Here is a 17,889-nt window from a genome sequence, read left to right as displayed (position 1 = left end):
CCTTTCACCTTGAGTTAAGGAAAAATTTCTTAGAATCAATACCATGAGCATAATTCATAAAAGGAAAATTGATAAATTGCACTTCATCAAAATTAAGAACCAGGTTTTTAAAGACACTGATATGGGAATGAAAATTCAAATCATAAACTCTGAGAAAATCTTCATAAACTGCATATCCGATAAAATTGTATGTAAAATATATGAAGAACCCTCAAAACTCCATCTTACATAGAGAAACAGAGTCTAATACCTTACTTCTAGACTTTTATTTTTGGTTTCAAAGAGTGGGGTGGAGAGAACTGGGAAGATAATGCAAGTGTATTTTCCCCATATTTATTCTGTTTATACCCTCAGTATTATTTGAAATTTTATCCCTTGTGTACAATAAGGTAATAAGTTCTCTCTGGTTTCTACAGGTCTCACCACTTACATTTCAGAGTCTGTTTTAGGGACTTCTTAACATTAACTTGAAGCTGTTAGTGCTAATCCAGTCCCTACTCACAGAAATCTGTTAATTCACTTTGCTTAAACCACCAGTAAGATTCTTTCAAGGTGTTCATAAGGTGCTCTGACTTACCCAGGCCCATTGAATGAGCCAGTTGTAGTGAAAACTCAAACCCAGACTTTGTGATCTCAAGGTCAGTGCTCTTGCTATTTGGTTGAAAATGAGTTGAGGGTTCTAATTTTTGCTTTCTATAATTCAGTTGTGTGCACTTGAATAAATCATTTAACTACTTTGAGCTTTCATTTTCTTTGATAGAAGATGAGAAAGTAGAGGGGAAAAAGAAAAACCTCTAAGGTCCTTTCCATTCTAACTTCTATTATTTTTTTATTTCTCATTTCTCCTTCACTTTTTCTGCCCCTTGTGCAACCTTCCCCTCCACTTTTTTTTTTTCTTTTTACCACCAAATGTGTCAGGGTCTGCTGTGTGAAAGTTGTGTCTACTGAGTGACATATTTACCTCACAAACTCTCAGAAGACTGCCTGGTGAGCTTTCCTTGCTGACTGCAGCTGTTTTCCTATCTTCCGACCAGTGGGATTGTCACTATGATTCTACTTTTTCTGTCTTTAAAGCACAGCATACTCTGGAAACTGAAATTAATTTCTATGAGTGTCATCTCGAATATACCTAGCCGGAAATTTTACTTCTAAATTTTCACATGCAGAAAAAAGTCTTTTACTTCATAAGATTTCTCCTTTTCAAGGGTAGTTATTTAATGACAAGTCTGCCCTTTCCTGCAGCTCTGAATTAACTGTTGAAAAAAAATCACATTTCTTTAGAAACTTTGAGCACTGATTGAATTGGATAGTGAAGGGGAGGATACAAGACAATACTGTATAGTTCTTAGTTTTGGTGAGGGAAAAAGTAAGTGTGGAGTTGCTGCACCACTATGACATATCTTTATATTGAACTGTAGTCCTGATTTTATTCATACTCAACTAATGCTGCCACTTTTGCCATTCTTTTACATGTATTTTAGCCCCATTTTGCTGTGCATCATAATTTCTCAGGAATTTTCTTGCACAGAAGCTTTACTCATTAACCATATGTGGTCCCTTAAATAGAAACCAGTTTTCAAAACATAAAATAGGACATTTCCATTTGTGGCTAACAGCTATAGCTGGAAAGTCTGTGGTTGCTGTCATTCCAGGTCCTTTCTTTCCATGAGTCTGATGTTCACGTGAGAACACTTCCATCCAGCCTTCTACATTCTCTCTCCCCTCCTCTGCCTGTCCCCGCTTTCTGGTCATCAGAGACCAGGACTTACATTTCCAGCCAGTTTGGTGTATTATGTTAATAACCCAGTCATCACTTCATTTGAAAGTAATATTACCCAATATGGGAACTATATTACATACTAAGAACTTACATAAATAACTTGGACTAGAAATGAATTGTACACTATTGGGGAAAATAGACATTCATGAGTCTATACCAGTAATACATACATACATACATGGATGCAGGAGGAAGGAGGAGTTTCATTTACAGTATAGTGCTGAAGGCCAACTGGTAAGGAAGAAGTGCTGAAGTTGAAAATTTATTATTTTGAAACCATCACGAAAAAAATTGAATCAAGCAAGAGTCATCAATGGCTGCTCAGTCAAGGGGAAAATGAGAAGGAAGATCAGGGTATTTGCATAGCCTTTAAGTTAGTCTCCCCTTACACTGCTTATTAATTGTAAGGGAGAAAAAAAACAGTAATTATACAGGGTGGAAAAATTGTCCAGGTGATCAAAATTAACAGTTCCCAAGAAAGACTGGTAGACTCTAAAAGTCTCCAGATATTAAACCATAAGAACACATCATCTCTTCAGTTTTCCCATTGAGCCTGAATCTAAATCTCAAGGAAACATCAAACACAAAATGATGAACCTTCTACTAAATGAACAAGGGGACTATACACTTCAAAAATGGAAACATCCTAAAAGACAAAAACTGTGGAAATATTCCAGATTAAAAGAGAATTAAGAGATAATGACAGTTAAATGCAGTATCTGACTCTAGACTATATCCTGTAATGTTGGCAGGAATATACTGTACAGGACATTATTAGGTCAGCTGATAAAATCAGAATGTTGATGGTAGATTACATAAAGTTTATGGAATTTATAACTGTACTGTGGTTATATAAGAGAATATTCCTATTCATAAGAAATGGCCACTGAAGTATTTGGGGATAAAGGGTCATGATGTATGTAAGTTACTCTCAGGCATCTCAAAAATATTACATATGTGTGTGTGCAAATGTCTAAATATGCAAATGCTGAAGAAAGTGGGGTATAATGTAATAATATGTAAGTCTGGGTAAAGGGTATATGAGTTTTGATGTACTTGGTTTTTACAACTTTTTTATTGTTTGATATTCTTTTTTTCTCCTACTCATTTTTTTCACTTATATTCTTTTTCCAGCATTATGGAGATATAATTGACATATAACATAATGTAAGTTTAAGATGTACAACATAATGATTTGATCTATTCATCTATTGCAAAATGATTACCACGTTAGGTTATTGTGCATCACCTTCATGTAGTTACGAATGTTTTTCTTTGGGATGAGAACTTTTCGGATCTACTCTTAGCAACTCTCAAACATATAATACAGTATTGGTAACAACAGTCATCATGTTGCACATTGTATCTTCACAACTTAATTTTCTTATAATTGGAAGTTATACCTTTTGACCATCTTTACCCAGTTGATATTGTTCCTAAATAACTTTTCCAAATAAAATAATTTAAAAAAGGAAAGTTAAAGCTTTTATTCCCCTTCAGTTAGAATTAATGCCAAACCTATATCTTTTAGAGAAATAATAATTATAAAGTCCTACCACATGGCTACTTTAAAAACTCTATTGTTTATTTTTTATACCTATATTTTTTATATGTGTCTTAGATATATGCTTATGTTTCTCATGATAGCCTCCAGATGAGGTACAGCGGGAATACAAGCAAAACAAGGAAAAACATAGAGAAATCAATTGTGAATCTAAGTACCCTGTTAACAGAACATCTCCTAGAACAGTGCTGTCCAGTAGAACTATCTGCGATTATATGGAACTGTTCTATGTGTGCACTGTCCAATATGGTAACACTTGAGCACTTGAAATGTGGCTAGTGAAACTGAATATTTAATTTAATTTTAATTTAATTTTTTTATTATGTTAGTCATCATATAGTACATCATTAGTTTTTGATGTAGTGTTCCATGATTCATTGTTTACATATAACACCCAGTGCTCCATGCAATACATGCCCTCGTTAATAACCGTCACTGGGCTAATCCATCCCCCCACACTCCTCCCTTCTAAAACCCTCAGATTGTTTCCTGGAGTCCATAGTCTGTCATGGTTCGTCTCCCACTCTGATTTCCCCCCTTCATTTTTCCTTTCCTTCTCCTAATGTCCCCCATGCTATTCCTTATGTTCCACAAATAAGTGAAACCATATGATAATTGTCTTTCTCTGCTTGACTTACTTCAATTTTAATAGCCACACATGACTACTGACTACCTGGAGTGGTAGTGACTAATGCCTGGATATGAGAAGTTTATAAATTCCCATAATCAGTAAGTTTACTACTTGAGGAGATGAACTAGTCACAGCTGGGCTTGTTAGCTTGAGTGAAATCTGTCCTTTTCAGAAAGAATCTGTGGCATATTGCATATGTTTTTACCTTTCCACTGGTAGCAGATTTTATTGTTGAATAATAGTGAGTCAAACTCAATGAAAATTCGATTGTCATGATTAAATATAATCATTGCTAGACTGATTTTTACAGGTTACAACATTAGCTACCAAAAACCTGAATTAGATGCAGGACTTCCTTTTTAATGACACTCTGATTAAAGAGACAGAATGGATATAAGGATAGGAGAAGTAGGAAAGAGGGGAAGGAAGAAGAATGGATAGTTGGATAGATGGATAGAAAGAAAACAATACAAGATATACTATTTTAAGTGCCATAGGAGGAGAACATTTAATCTCTTTTGTCAAACATCAGAATAGACTTGATGTTGGCTAAGATTCCTTCCAGCTGTAAATCTTGTGACCCTGAATCTTAAGAATACTGAACTGGAGGAAATCCATGACAGTGAAGCAGTCAGATAAATTTAGGAATTGAAGTTCACCATTTGACTTGTGTTGTTATATGATCTGAATCTCCCAGGCCATAGGAGTGATTGCTGCCTTGCTAAGTCGATTTATTTCATTTCAGATAGAATATTGATTAAAAGAAAGCCCTGATAGTTTACCCCAAAGATACAGACGTAGTGAAGAGAAGGGCCATATGCACCCCAATGTTCATAGCAGCAATGTCCACAATAGCTAAATCGTGGAAGGAGCCGAGATGCCCTGCAACAGATGACTGGATTAAGAAGTTGTGGTCCATATATACAATGGATTATTACTCAGCTATCAGAAAGAACGAGTTCTCAACATTTGCTACAACATGGACGGCACTGGAGGAGATAATGCTTAGTGAAATAAGTCAAGCAGAGAAAGACAACTATCCTATGATTTCTCTCATCTATGGAACATAAGAACTAGAATGATCAGTAGGGGAAGAAAGGGATAAAGAAAGGGGGGGTAATCAGAAGGGGGAATGAAACATGAGAGACTATGGACTATGAGAAACAAACTGAGGGCTACAGAGGGGAGGGGGGTGGGGGAATGGGATAGACCGGTGATGGGTAGTAAGGAGGGCACATATTGCATGGTGCACTGGGTGTTATACACAACTAATGAATCATCGAGCCTTACATCGAAAACCGGGGATGTACTGTATGGTGACTAACATAATATAATAAAAAATCATTATTAAAAAAAAAAAAAAGCCCTGATAAACAGTCCCTAGAGTGTTACATCTTCCTGCTTACTTATTAGTATTTTTAAGAGTGAGAATCATGCTTTTTAAGCAGTCAGATATAAATATAGTACTTATGGAGGCAACATGTTAAGAGAATAGGCTAGAAGGAAGTGTAAACATCAAAGGTAACTTGTGTGTCTCCCCAAATGCAGCACTGGTTAGCACTGAGGCCTCAGTCCAGTGTCCTCCATCTTTCACTGTGTACCAGTAAAGCCTTTCATTGGCATTAGGAGGTAATATTATTCTCTTTGGTTAGCTAACCATGTTGATAACTTCAGTTCTTCTTCCAGATTGAGTCAAGGCACTAACTTTTTTCAGTTTAATGCTCTGTTGATTCATAAATCTATTGCTTTGTTTGGCTTACACCTTTGTGCAGTGTTCAGAGCTCTCAAAAAGATGTTTAGGCTTAAGTATTTTGCTCTGCTTTGGGCATGAAATAAGTGCTTGATAAAAGCCTGTATGCTTGCCCGGTTGAGTGCCTGCTGTTTTTTTCTCTACCTCGCTCTGCTACATGAATGAAGCTTGCTTGCTTAGTGCTCTTCTTTCAGAGTATTTGCCTGAGTACTGAGAGCACAGTCTCATAGAGGAGCACACCCAGCTGGAGCTGAGTTCCACCTACACTTCACATCTTTTTCAGCAAGGGACCATATTAACTTATTAAACCCAGAAACTGGGGTATCAGGGTTTCCATGACCACCCCACTAGGGAATGGTTTGATGATTCACTGGGGGGACCCATGAGACTCAACATAAAGTCATAGTCATAACTGATTTTTTTACCGTGAAAAGATATAAAGCAAAATCAACAAAGGGAAAAGGTACATGGGGTGAAGTTTGGAGGAAATCAGATACAATCTTGTAAGATTATTGTCCAAGTGGAATCACACAGGATGCACTTAATTTCTCCAGCATCTAATATACATGGGGTGCTCTCTACCAGAGAAGCTCATTAGAGATTCAGTGCTGAGGTTTTTACTGAGGACTGGTCATGTAGGTGTCCTTTGCCTGGCATGTACTGATTTCCAGACTTGTAGAAGGAAAGCAGATGTTCAGCATAAACTATATTATTTCTACAAACCATTTAGGCCTGGTAAAATACCATTATCCATCAGGGAATAGTGCGAATCCTCCCAAAATCCAGTTGCCATACTGGCAACCAAGGCCCAGCCTTGCAAACAGGGTTTTCTAAGGATAGCAGTCTCAGGCCTGCCGTGTGAACTCTTTTCTACATCTGTGTATGCCTCAATCAACATTCAGACTTGGAACTTTTAACTTATTTTTAACTTTCCTTTTATCTAGTCTCTTTACTAGCTTTTTGTTGAACATTAGTGTTTCTTAGAGGTTAATAGAAATGTAGTATACTACATACCTACTCTTTTGCCTAATGGGGCTATTTCAACTATTTTTTTTAAAGATTTTATTTATTTGAGAGAGAGCATGAGAGAGCAAGGACAAGGGTAGGGGGAGAGGAGCAGAGGGAGGGGAAGAAGCAGACTCCCAACTGAGCAGGGAGCCTGATGTAGGGCCCCATCCCAGGACCCCAGGGATCATGACCTGAGCCGAAGACAGACACTTACCGACTGAGCCATCCAGGCACCCCTATTTCAACTTCTTGTAGGCTACAACAGCAAATATTTCCTTTTAATCCTTGTCACTGCTGTTGTTGTTTCTTTTACCAAGTGATCAGCAATGAGTATTCTCTTCATTACAGGTCAGTCTCAAACCTTGCCACTGTTTTTTCATTTTGGGATTTACTTTCCTCGGTTCTCCAAGAGTATGGTATCATAGCTGCATCTGAGCCTTTAACCATGAATTTCTTTCTCCCTCAGCCAGGCTAGTATTACCTTGAAAGAAGAAAGCATGAATGCTTATCAGTATGCTTCTGAAGACTCAGAACCCTTAGGGGTGAAGTATAGCACCTTAGGAAGCTCTTATGTCTATCACAAATATAAACTGTAGGCATTATAGAAGCAGATTGAGAAAAAAATTAGGCCTTTAAATCAGGTCTAAATCAATGTCAACTTGCACTTACAACTGATTTAAGAATTTAAGAATAAAGAAACCAGACTCACAGTTAAAAGCATTTGGGTAAAGATAATAGGAAAGAAAAATGGAAGTAATATAATTGTGGGAGTCTACAGAATAGAAAGTAGATGATGTTACCCTAAAAACCAAGTAAAGGTTGCCATGGGAATAAGATAGGAATAGGGACTCCCGAATATATAATATTGGGTATATGCTAGAAGACTTATTGTTGTAAATTTGGAATAGGTAATGAAGTTCGGCCTAAATGTAAAGAGGTAGTAAGAAGTACTGGTATTTTGGAGTTAATTCTGACTAATGAGGAAAACCTAACTGGTAAGGAGCAAGAGATGGAAACTTTTCCAAGAAAGTGATTGTTTCATTTCAGAATTGGTGTAAGTAAAATAATAACTGGGAATATTGCCTGCTCCTGTCAACCTGAGGGATAAAATTAATAATTCATGGGGCATCAGATAGAGTATTCTAGTTAGATCTTCTCTTATGGATCATAGACATAAATGTAAAACCAAAATCTATAAAACTTCCTGGGGAAAATCTTTGCAACCTTGGGTTAGTCAGAGACTCATTAGCTACAAGACCAGAAGCACAATCCATAAAAGAATCAATTGAGAAATTGGGCTTCATCAAAATTAAAAACTTCTGTTTTTCAAAAAGCTCTGTTAAAAGAATGAAAAGACAGGGGTGCCTGGGTGGGTCAGTTGATAAGTGTCTGCCTTCGGCTCAGGTCATGATCCAGGGGCCCTGGGATTGAGCTCCGCATCGGGCTCCGTGCTCAACAAACAGGAAGCCTGCATCTCGCACTCCTCCTGTTTGTTTCCCTCTCTTTCTGTCTCTCTCTCTCTCTCAGTCAAATAAATAAATAAAATCTTTTTAAAAAATTAAAAGAATGAAAAGACAAGCCACGGGTTGAGAGAAAACAATTGGAATACAAATATCTGCTAAAGGATTCCTCCAGAATATAAAAAGAAGTAAAAAACTCAATAACAAGGAAACAAACCACTGAATTAAAACAACAAAAGATTAGGACAAGAGATGTATAGATGGCAAATAAGCATATGAAAAGATGCTCAATATCATTAACAATTAGGGAAATAAAGGTAAAAATCACAGTAATGTACCACTACACAGCTATAAGTAATTTGTCTATTGGCCAAAATTTTAAAAGCTTACCGTGTCAAAGATGTGGAGGAACTGGAACTCTCATGTGCTGCTGATAGGAATGTAAAATCATAGAACAACTTCGCAAAAGTCTGTTTAAATGCAAAACATACATCTACTATATGATCCATCCATTTTACTAGGTATTTACCCAAGAGAAATAAAGCATACATCCACTGCTGTTGTTCACAGCAGCTTTATTTTTTATACCCCCAAACTTGAAACACCCCCATGTTATTAGTAGGTGCACTGATAAACAAATTGTGGTATATCCATATAATGGAATACTACTCGGCAATAAGAAGGAACTGCTAATACATGCAAAAACATGGATAAAGGTCAAAATAATTAAGCTGAGTTAAAGAATCCAGATTTAAAAGATTACAAACTATATGATTCCATCAATATAAAACTCTAGAAAAACCCAAATAATCTCTAGTAGATTAGTGTTCGCCTGGTTCATCAGGTGCAGGAGTAAGTACAAGAGGTTACAAGGGGACACAGAGACTTTTGAAGGTGATGGAGTTTGTTGTCTTGATTATGGTGATGGTTCCTGGGTATATACATATGCCAACACCGATCAGCTTATACAGTTTAAATGTATAGTTTATTGCATATCAGTTATACCTCAATAAAGCTATTTTTTTTAAAAAAGAACTGCATGATTTTCCTTTAAAGTTTTAGTTGCCTGGCCTTATTGTGACCCAAGTAAATTCTCCAGCCCTGATTTCACTTTATCTTTTCCCCTGTAATATATTTAACAGTACATGATATATTTAATACTCATAAAAGAAACTTGTAAACCGTTACTACAGTCTTTACCCTAACAAACTGTGTATTCCTGACAAGTAGAAATGTTCCCATTTTAATTTCTTTTTAATGACACATTACACAGGCTTTTAAATGTCAGTCTTTGTATTTTCAAACCTGCAGAAACTTGAATGAATTTTACATATAAGAGCAATCAACTCTGATGGCAATAGGCTGAATATCTGTTTCTAAAAATAATTTTATATGAATCTTTTCTCCAGATAACTTGACTTTTAAGTGTTTTTAACTATGACATCTTTATATAAGTGAATACATATTAAAGTAATAGCTTTAAAACGTGGAATTTCCATTTTTTAATTCTTTTTTCGCCATGCCTGTTAACAGGATATAGCTAGATATTGTGCACACTTCATCTGTTTACTCTGCAATAAATTACTACTCTCCTGACCAGTAAATAGACAGCCATCATTGTGAGCTAGAAGTTGTTAGGCATTTGGCTATATCCTAGATTACAATTCATGGTTTTTAAATATTGTGTGTGTGAAAGATTTTATAAGTGACCATTTGACAAGCTACAGCATTCTGCTTCCTCAAGCTATATTTGGGGGTTCTGATTTATATTTATAGTCTTGCTCTAGGGCCTGCTGTTTGATAGACAAGATGTTTTTCTGCTCATTCCTCAAGGATTCCTTTGAATGCCAGCTAAGAGCATGACTTCAGAGCCAGAATGTTTAGGTTTTTAAACAGTAGGCTCTGCTACTTACTGTGACCTTGGGGAAGTTACTTAACATGAGCAAGCTTCAACTTCCTCATCTGCAAAATGCAGAAAATGTATGGAATATAACTTACAGGGTTTCTGCCAGGATCAAATGAATTAATAAATGTAAAACAAATACATTTTTACCTTGCATGTAGTACATGCTATACAATTCCTTCCCAATTGTTACCATTATTATTTTTGGAATTGATTGGGGGTTTTGTGAGATTGTGAAGTAGATTCTGGTGAAAACCAAAAATATCATCTGTTGGGGAATGTCCCTATGTTTAGTTATTCGTCTTTTGTGCTTATAACATTCAGCCTGAATTATTATGTCACTTTAGGGATTAATTATCACACCTGGCTTTCAGTTCTGTCAGTCCGGAGGTACTATATTCACCAGCACTGAGTACTTCGAGAATGAAATTGAGATTGGTGAATAAAGGGTTTTTTCATCTTCTAAGAATAAAATTTTTCTAACCCCCAGTGTTCATTTGGTTTAAAGCACAAGGAAAAGGGGCCCTTGATAAAATGGATTGCTATGTCCCCTGTTATTTGGGTTTGTCAGAATAACTGCCTAAGCTCTGATCTGTGGTCCATCCAGACTAGCATTTGCCCTCGGATAGGGCACCAAGGAGAGAACGTGGGTAAATCTAGAGGGACTGACAGAAGCCCCCCACTCAATTTTTTTTCCCCCAGTTTTTCCAGCTTTTATTCCATCTAAACCTGGGTCTTTGATTTCTTTAAATCATTAAGAAGAGAGGTTTAGCTCCAGGAACTCCAGGAGAAGCTATGGAATTAGAAAGTGAACACAAACCAGGAAAGACAGTTTATTTTAAGGTAGTTTATTGTTTCTTTGTTATTGTTATGCTAACACATTTTGGTCTTAGAATATTTAAGCAATTCAAAAATAGATGGTATATTAATTCCAAGTCCTCTGTATTCTCCTTCTCTGAAATAACTACTGTTAACTTTAATGTATACTACAGATTTTTTTCTCTGCAGATCTAATACTGTAATTTTAGAAAAGTGGGTTAATTCTATACATGTAATTTTTATGATTTTATTTTCTTTTCCTTTTTTTTTTTTTAAGATTTTATTTATTTATTTGACAGAGATAGAGACAGCCAGCGAGAGAGGGAACACAAGCAGGGGGAGTGGGAGAGGAAGAAGCAGGCTCATAGCAGAGGAGCCTGATGTGGGGCTCGATTCCAGAACGCCAGGATCACGCCCTGAGCCGAAGGCAGACGCTTAACCGCTTTGCCACCCAGGCGCCCCTATGATTTTATTTTCTTAATAATATGTTGCATATATTTTCCAGCAGAGTACGTACATGTATTTGTGGCATCCTTTTTAAAGTCCATTCTGTATTTTAGTGTATAGATGTGTCATAATTTATTTAATCAATCTTGTTGATATAGGATTCTTTCTAATTTGTGCCTATTACAAAGAATACTGCAGTGAACATTCTTGTACATATAGTTTTGAATATGTTTGCAAGTGTTTCTATTGGGTTAATTCCCTGAAGTGGAAATATGTATTCGAAGAATATGAAAATTATTTGAAATGGTAGATATTGACAAATTACAGGTGCTTACTGGGAGAAAAAAGTAGCATATTAATAGTAGATACTGCTGATGAGAATGGCAGCCTTTGCTTTGCCCTCAATTGAGATAGCTCCTTGTGTTAACAGTTAATAGTGATTTCTAGATCTTCAAAAAAGTTAATAGCTCCCCTTACTCCTCATTCTTATCTGTTCTATCCATTCATTCATTGGTCCTTAATTTATTTTAAAAAATGTGTAATTTATATTGTGAAAGTAATTTAACTGTATATAAAATTGGAAAACACGTTAAGAAAACAATCATAATCCTTATGATTTTTATCTGTGTATTTGAAAAGTATAATTCTAATCATTGTGTACTAACAATTTTGGATTCTGTATTTGTCACTTAACATTATATTTTGGTGTTTTCCCTAATGGCTTCATAGTGTTCTGTTGGGTGTAACGTGGCTTAATCATTCCATATTTTAGTTGGCAATTAAGATTTAGAATCTGTCTTTCATTATTTGAATCTTGACAAATTTTCTTCCATATTACTTCCTTGCTGTGCCAGAAGGCATCTAATAAATATCTGGAAATTTAGTTAACTAACCACAAATGCTTAGTAGTATATACGGTCAAAAAAAAAAAAAGTCTTAAGATTTTACTGAATGGGAGGCACCTGAGTGGCTCATTTGGTTAAGCATCTACCTTCGGCTCAGGTCATGATTGTGGGGTCCTGGGATTGAGCTCCACATTCAGCATCCTGCTCAGTGGGGAGTCTGCTTCTCTCTCTCCCCTGCTCGTGCTCTCTCTCTCTCTCAAGTAAATAAATAAAATCTTTTAAAAAAAATACTGAATGGATTTTTTTTTCCTCAGTATATTTGACAGCTTTTTTACCTTCCAGGTTTTTGGAAGACGAAAAGAGTAAAATAACTTTTAGTTTCAGTTATCTATTGCCACTTAACAAACTACCCCCAAACTTAGACAAACGACTAACATTCTGCAGTTTGAGCTAGGTTCAACTGCGTGCTTTTTCTGCTGCTCTTGCCTGTGGTCACCCATGAGGCTCATGCAACTGGCTATTAGTTATGACACTGGCATGGCTGGACCTTTCTTTCTCTCCCCAGGTAGCCTCTCCCTGTAGTTCACCTAGCAAAGTAGCTAGACCTCTTACCTGCAGGTTCAGGGCCTCCTGCAAGAATGGAAGTTGCCAAATCTTTTTCCAGATTTGGTCCACAACTGGCAAAGTGTCTGTTGGTTAAAATGAGTAACTGGGCCAGACTAGAGTCAGCAGGAAGGGACTACTGGGAGGTGTGGTTTTTCTGGGGCCACCGCTGTAGCAGGCAACCACAAAGGGCATCTCATAGTCATTTTCATTTGTAATTCTCACTAGTAGGGGAGTCGAGCACCTTTCCATATGTTTATTGTCCTTTCCCTTTTCTGTGAAATGCCTTATCAGGTTTTGTCCACTTTTCTTTTGGATAGTTTGTCTTTTCATATTGATTTGTAAAAGTTCTTCACATCATATGGATGTTTTCCTTTGTTGGTTATATGTGTTACAAACATCGTTGGCCAGTTTGTGGCTTATCTTTCACTGTCTTTATGTGTTTTTGATAAATAGAAGTTCTTAATTTTAAAGTAGTTGAATTTATCATCTTTTATGATTTTTGCTTTTTGGATCCTTCTCTCCTCCAAGGCATAAAATACTCTTGTACATCATCTTCTAAATGTTTTATAGTTCTGTCTTTGATATGCAGGTTTATAATTCACCTGGAATTGATTTGGGGGATTGGTGTGAGGCAGGGGTCCAATTGCATTTTTTCCTGCATGTGACCTTTCCTTACGCTTTACTTTTGGGCTAGTTCCAGTGTGTCTTAAATGCTGTACGTTCATCTTTCCTGGATCCCTTTTTCATTGTGCTGGAGCACAGCCATGCAGCAGTTCTGGAAAGAAGCTACTTAAGAGCAAATCAGTATTTAATTGAGCATTTCTACAAATAATGATTAAACAGCTGCAATCCTTTGGTGAGAAGATAGCACTTGAGCCGAGACCTCAAATATTAAAAGCCAACATATGAAGAGCCTAGGAAGAATGTTCTGAGCCAAGGGAACAGCAAGTATTCTTACCAACTGGAAGAAAGAGGTACTTAGAAATGTGGTAAAAATGAAAAGCTGAACAACAAAGTCATGGTTCAAAATAATGTAAACCAAAGTGATTCTGAGGAGTTAAATGTTAGAAAGCGATGCCATTGACCTCTACATTTAGAATACTCCCTAGTGACCATATGCTGACATCTTGCTTTCTATTAATCTAATCACATATCCTATGTCTGCTGTAACAAGTATTTACCTATTGTATGTGTGTGTAGACTTTCTGTTTTCATAATAAGTCTGTACACAAAGCATGGAAGATCCAATCAGTATTTCTGAGAAGAACACAAATGTTAAAACCTCGATGATGTGAAAGAGATGGCATAGTGTTAAAAGTTGGAATATGATGGGGAGGCATAGAGGTGGAAGGAAGTATGGATACTGACTTTCCCATTTTGCAGAACAGGGAGTCAGGAGATATAGTCTAACGTAATGGATCAAGTAGTGCTCATAATTATTTTTTCAAGTGAGAAAGGTAATGAATAGAACTGAAGATAAAAACATAGCTAAGAAAAATTTTAAAGGATGTAGTAGTATAAGTGGGCTAAATTCTACATCTTTCATAATTAGGAAAATGCTGGATCTCCTTAATATATAACTATATTTGAAGAAATAGACATCTACACATAGTAAAGTTGTGGAGGTAACACAGGAATAACTAACGTCAGAAGTGGAGGAGAGGGTCTACCTCTGTCAGTGGGATTGGCAGTAGGGGACAGAGATTTCTCTTTCTTGATTTTGCCTTTCATTTTATTTCTTCCTAATACCTGTATTTTTACTTCTGTGTTCATTACTTCTCAAATAATACAAAAAGAAGAAGAAAAAACCTAAGGCTGTTACAGAAGAATTGAAGCAATTGTGGGAAACAGCAACATCAAAGTAAAGTCAGCTGGACATCTAGGATAGACTTATGAATATTAGTTATATACTTCATGAATCCATTTATAAACTTTCCATATCAGGAAAGTTTGTATCCTATAGTAGTTTGTTGGAAATGAACATATTTAATTGGAGTTATAAAATTAAACTCATGACAATACTACCATGGATACATTCATTCATTTGACAAACATGTTCATTAGTGGAGTAAATTCATATTGTTACTCTTCTATGCCTGTCCCTGGTGTGCTTCAAGATGGTTTAAAGGAAAGCTCGCAATGGGTTTCTGTTGAGTGAGTTTAATTATATTTATGTTTCTTCATTATTTGAAGTACAAAGCGTGTTGAAATTAGAAATGGGTTTTTGAGATCACCTTCTTCAGTGATGGGGAGCTTTTTCTATAACACACATAATCAGGAATCATAATTTCAGTGGATGGGATTCCGGACATGATTTTTGAGAAGGTATTCTGTCCTCGGGTGATACTTGTGTGAAACCTGGGTGAGAACCACTCATCTCATCCGCTCCTTCATTTGCAGAAGTGGAAACTTAGGCCCTGTAGTTCACATAGCTAATTAGTGGCACAGCATAAATTGACTCCTAGTATCACATGATTTTTAATGCTCTACTTTCAAAAATTTTTCATCTCTCTTTACTTCTGCTGCTGCATGTGGTTCTCATAGTCTAGGGTGCTTTCTTGACTTCTCACTGCTTATTTTACTTTGTATATCTTCTTTCTTTTAAAAACTAATCTTCTAAAACCTACTGTCTTCTTCTTAAAGAGACTTCCAATCAACATTCCTCCTTTCAGCCTCACTTTAACACCCATTTTTAGTAATACCTAGTGCTTCCCATTCCTGAGCTAATACCAATCAACCTATTTCTGATTTAGGATTCTGCTTTGTTCAGGCTAATTCAGTTACCAATATATCCATCTACTTTCCAACACCCAAAGTTTTGTTGGTATATTTTCTAATTTTTTTTTATCCCTGTGTGTCTGTACCTCTTTATATTCCTTTCCTGCATTCCTTTTCTGTTTAATCCATCAACTTTAATCACAGCTCTGATTGTATTTTTACAGATCTCAAATCAAAAACCATTTTAGTACAGAAGAATCACTGATACATTAGTAAAGCAACAAGGTGAAATGATTGCTCTTAAAATGAGCAGTACGTACAGGATGAAACTGCCTTGTTAATGTGTCCTTACTTAGACCTCTAACAAGACAACCACTCCATATACTTTTGTCAGAGGATTGGATTTGGCAAACTGTTAGATAAGTGCACCTTTCTCCTATTTCTCCTTTCCTGGAATAAAGGAAAGTTCTCCTTTGGCTAGTGGTTTGCAGTGAAATTAAATTTGCATTTTTCTGGTTTCCCTCAAGGAACTCTAAGTAAAAAGCGTGACTTCTCCAGAGGGCAGAAGAATCCCTTATTGTTTGAAAAGAAGCTTGGTGATGGTGATAATAATAATCACTGTTATTTATTATTTATTGATCCCTTCTCTGTGTGTAATTTGTTTTATAAACACTATCTTTTATTAATCCTCAAAATGCCATAAGTGGTATTGTCTCCTTTTCACAAATGATGAAATGGCTTTTCTAAGGCTAAGGAACTTGTCCAAGGTTACATGGCCAGTGGCAGGCATGCTACCAAACCTTCTGTCTGACTCTAAAGTCTATTCTTTTCCCACCTTTCTACCTCGTTAGACTCATACCTATTTTAATAATGACAGCAGCAATAATGATAGATGATATTTACATAGCACTTACTCTGTACCAGATACTATTTTAAACTCTCCATATATGTGGACATATTTAAGTCTTACCCCTTAAGCTTCTGAGGCACCACTGTTATCCTCTTTTATGGAGGCCAGGGAGATTAAATAAGTTCCTCAAAGTCAATTATATTTAAGGCTAGAATGAGAAGAGCCAGGATCGTAACACAGTTGTTTGGTTGTTATTGGAGTAGATGAGAATGTTTATTATGTGTTCTCATTGATTACTGAGTGTCTTAAAAGGGCTCTAAAGTTTAAAAGCAGAAAGCAAATACATACCTGGGAAGCTATCAGAAGGTAATATGAAAAATAATCATGTTCCCACCCTTAGTATACCAACCTTTACCAAGAAGTGACTACAAGCGAGGAAGGGGGCAGGCAGAAGGGGGAGTGCTCTGCGTTTTTGTATTGGAGTTCTGATGTTAGCATTTGCAGATTGAGAAAAGCTAAAGAATTTTCTCTGAAGTACCCTCTTTATTTTGCTGTACTCTTTAATGTTTCTAATTCCAAGAGAGATCATAGTATTTATTTCATCCAGCCTTCACTGTAGCAGGAGGCTGAGGATCAGATGCACTATCTTGGCAAAGGTTTTAGGAGAAACTTTGTTATGTGTAGAGCTAGCCATTTGGATCTGTCAGAACACTGCCTGTGTCTCACTTGGACGTACACGTTGGATTTGCTTTCCTGTCTGTGTCTGTGACACTGCAAGATGTCCAAATGGAAGGAAACCACCCTGAGGCGCCTGGCTGATGCTTTGACTTTCCAATATTAAACTCCTGGCTTCTGCTCATCTTTGTCCCCTTCTCCTTTCACTCCTCACCCAAAAAGTTACTTTAAAAAAGGAACAGTAGAAAATTCTTCAGGAATTATTTTGGTCTTTTTCTCTATAACCAGCATGACCAATTGGCAGTCTGACTTCATCAGGTCAGACACTTGGCTACGAAAAATTCCTTTTTCATCTTGATAATTGTTTTATATTAACAGGTACGATTTAGGAAGAAATATATTTTCTTCTTTATTTTTTGTTTTTTTCTTATTAAGATTTTGTGGTTTGGTTTGTGCAGCTAGTTTCTATGATTTCCATAGAAGTTCATAGTTCCATGACTTTCATAAAAGATATTTTAGAAAGTTTATACTCCTGCTATCATGGGGTAAACCCTTATAGCTTACCTTTTCTGCTGATTAGAACTAAAAACTCTGGAGGAAATGCAAAAGCAGCCATGTAAGTAGACAAAAGCAGGCAGATGGTGGTTAGAAATCGAAACTTGGAGAGGCAGTTTGGGGGTAAGTTTCCTACTCTTTGGTTTTTGGTTTGTTTCTTTTCTCTCATGGCTTGGCACTGGCAACTAAAACTCTGATAGAAAGTTCATTTTTCTGGCCAGGAAAATCAAGGAAATGGGCCCAGGAGTCTAAGGAGTGTGGAGGGATTCCCCTTGTTT

At 36.4% G+C, this 17,889-nt stretch overlaps 1 protein-coding gene and 1 non-coding gene across 9 annotated transcripts in view; one reads left to right on the top strand and one right to left on the bottom strand.

Annotated features, from left to right (window-relative positions):
- KIAA1328 (KIAA1328 ortholog) overlaps positions 1-17,889 on the top strand; it is a 335,798-nt gene that overhangs the window by 144,873 nt on the left and 173,036 nt on the right. The window lies entirely within an intron of this gene.
- On the bottom strand, positions 7,048-7,115 carry LOC113253612 (small nucleolar RNA SNORD2). Its single transcript, XR_003315499.1, has one exon. It is a non-coding gene; the product is annotated as a small nucleolar RNA SNORD2 (small nucleolar RNA).

This window comes from Ursus arctos, unplaced genomic scaffold (assembly GCF_023065955.2).
Source record: "Ursus arctos isolate Adak ecotype North America unplaced genomic scaffold, UrsArc2.0 scaffold_17, whole genome shotgun sequence".
Classification (NCBI taxonomy): Eukaryota; Metazoa; Chordata; class Mammalia; order Carnivora; family Ursidae; genus Ursus; species Ursus arctos.
This window is presented reverse-complemented; position numbering and strand designations above follow the sequence as displayed.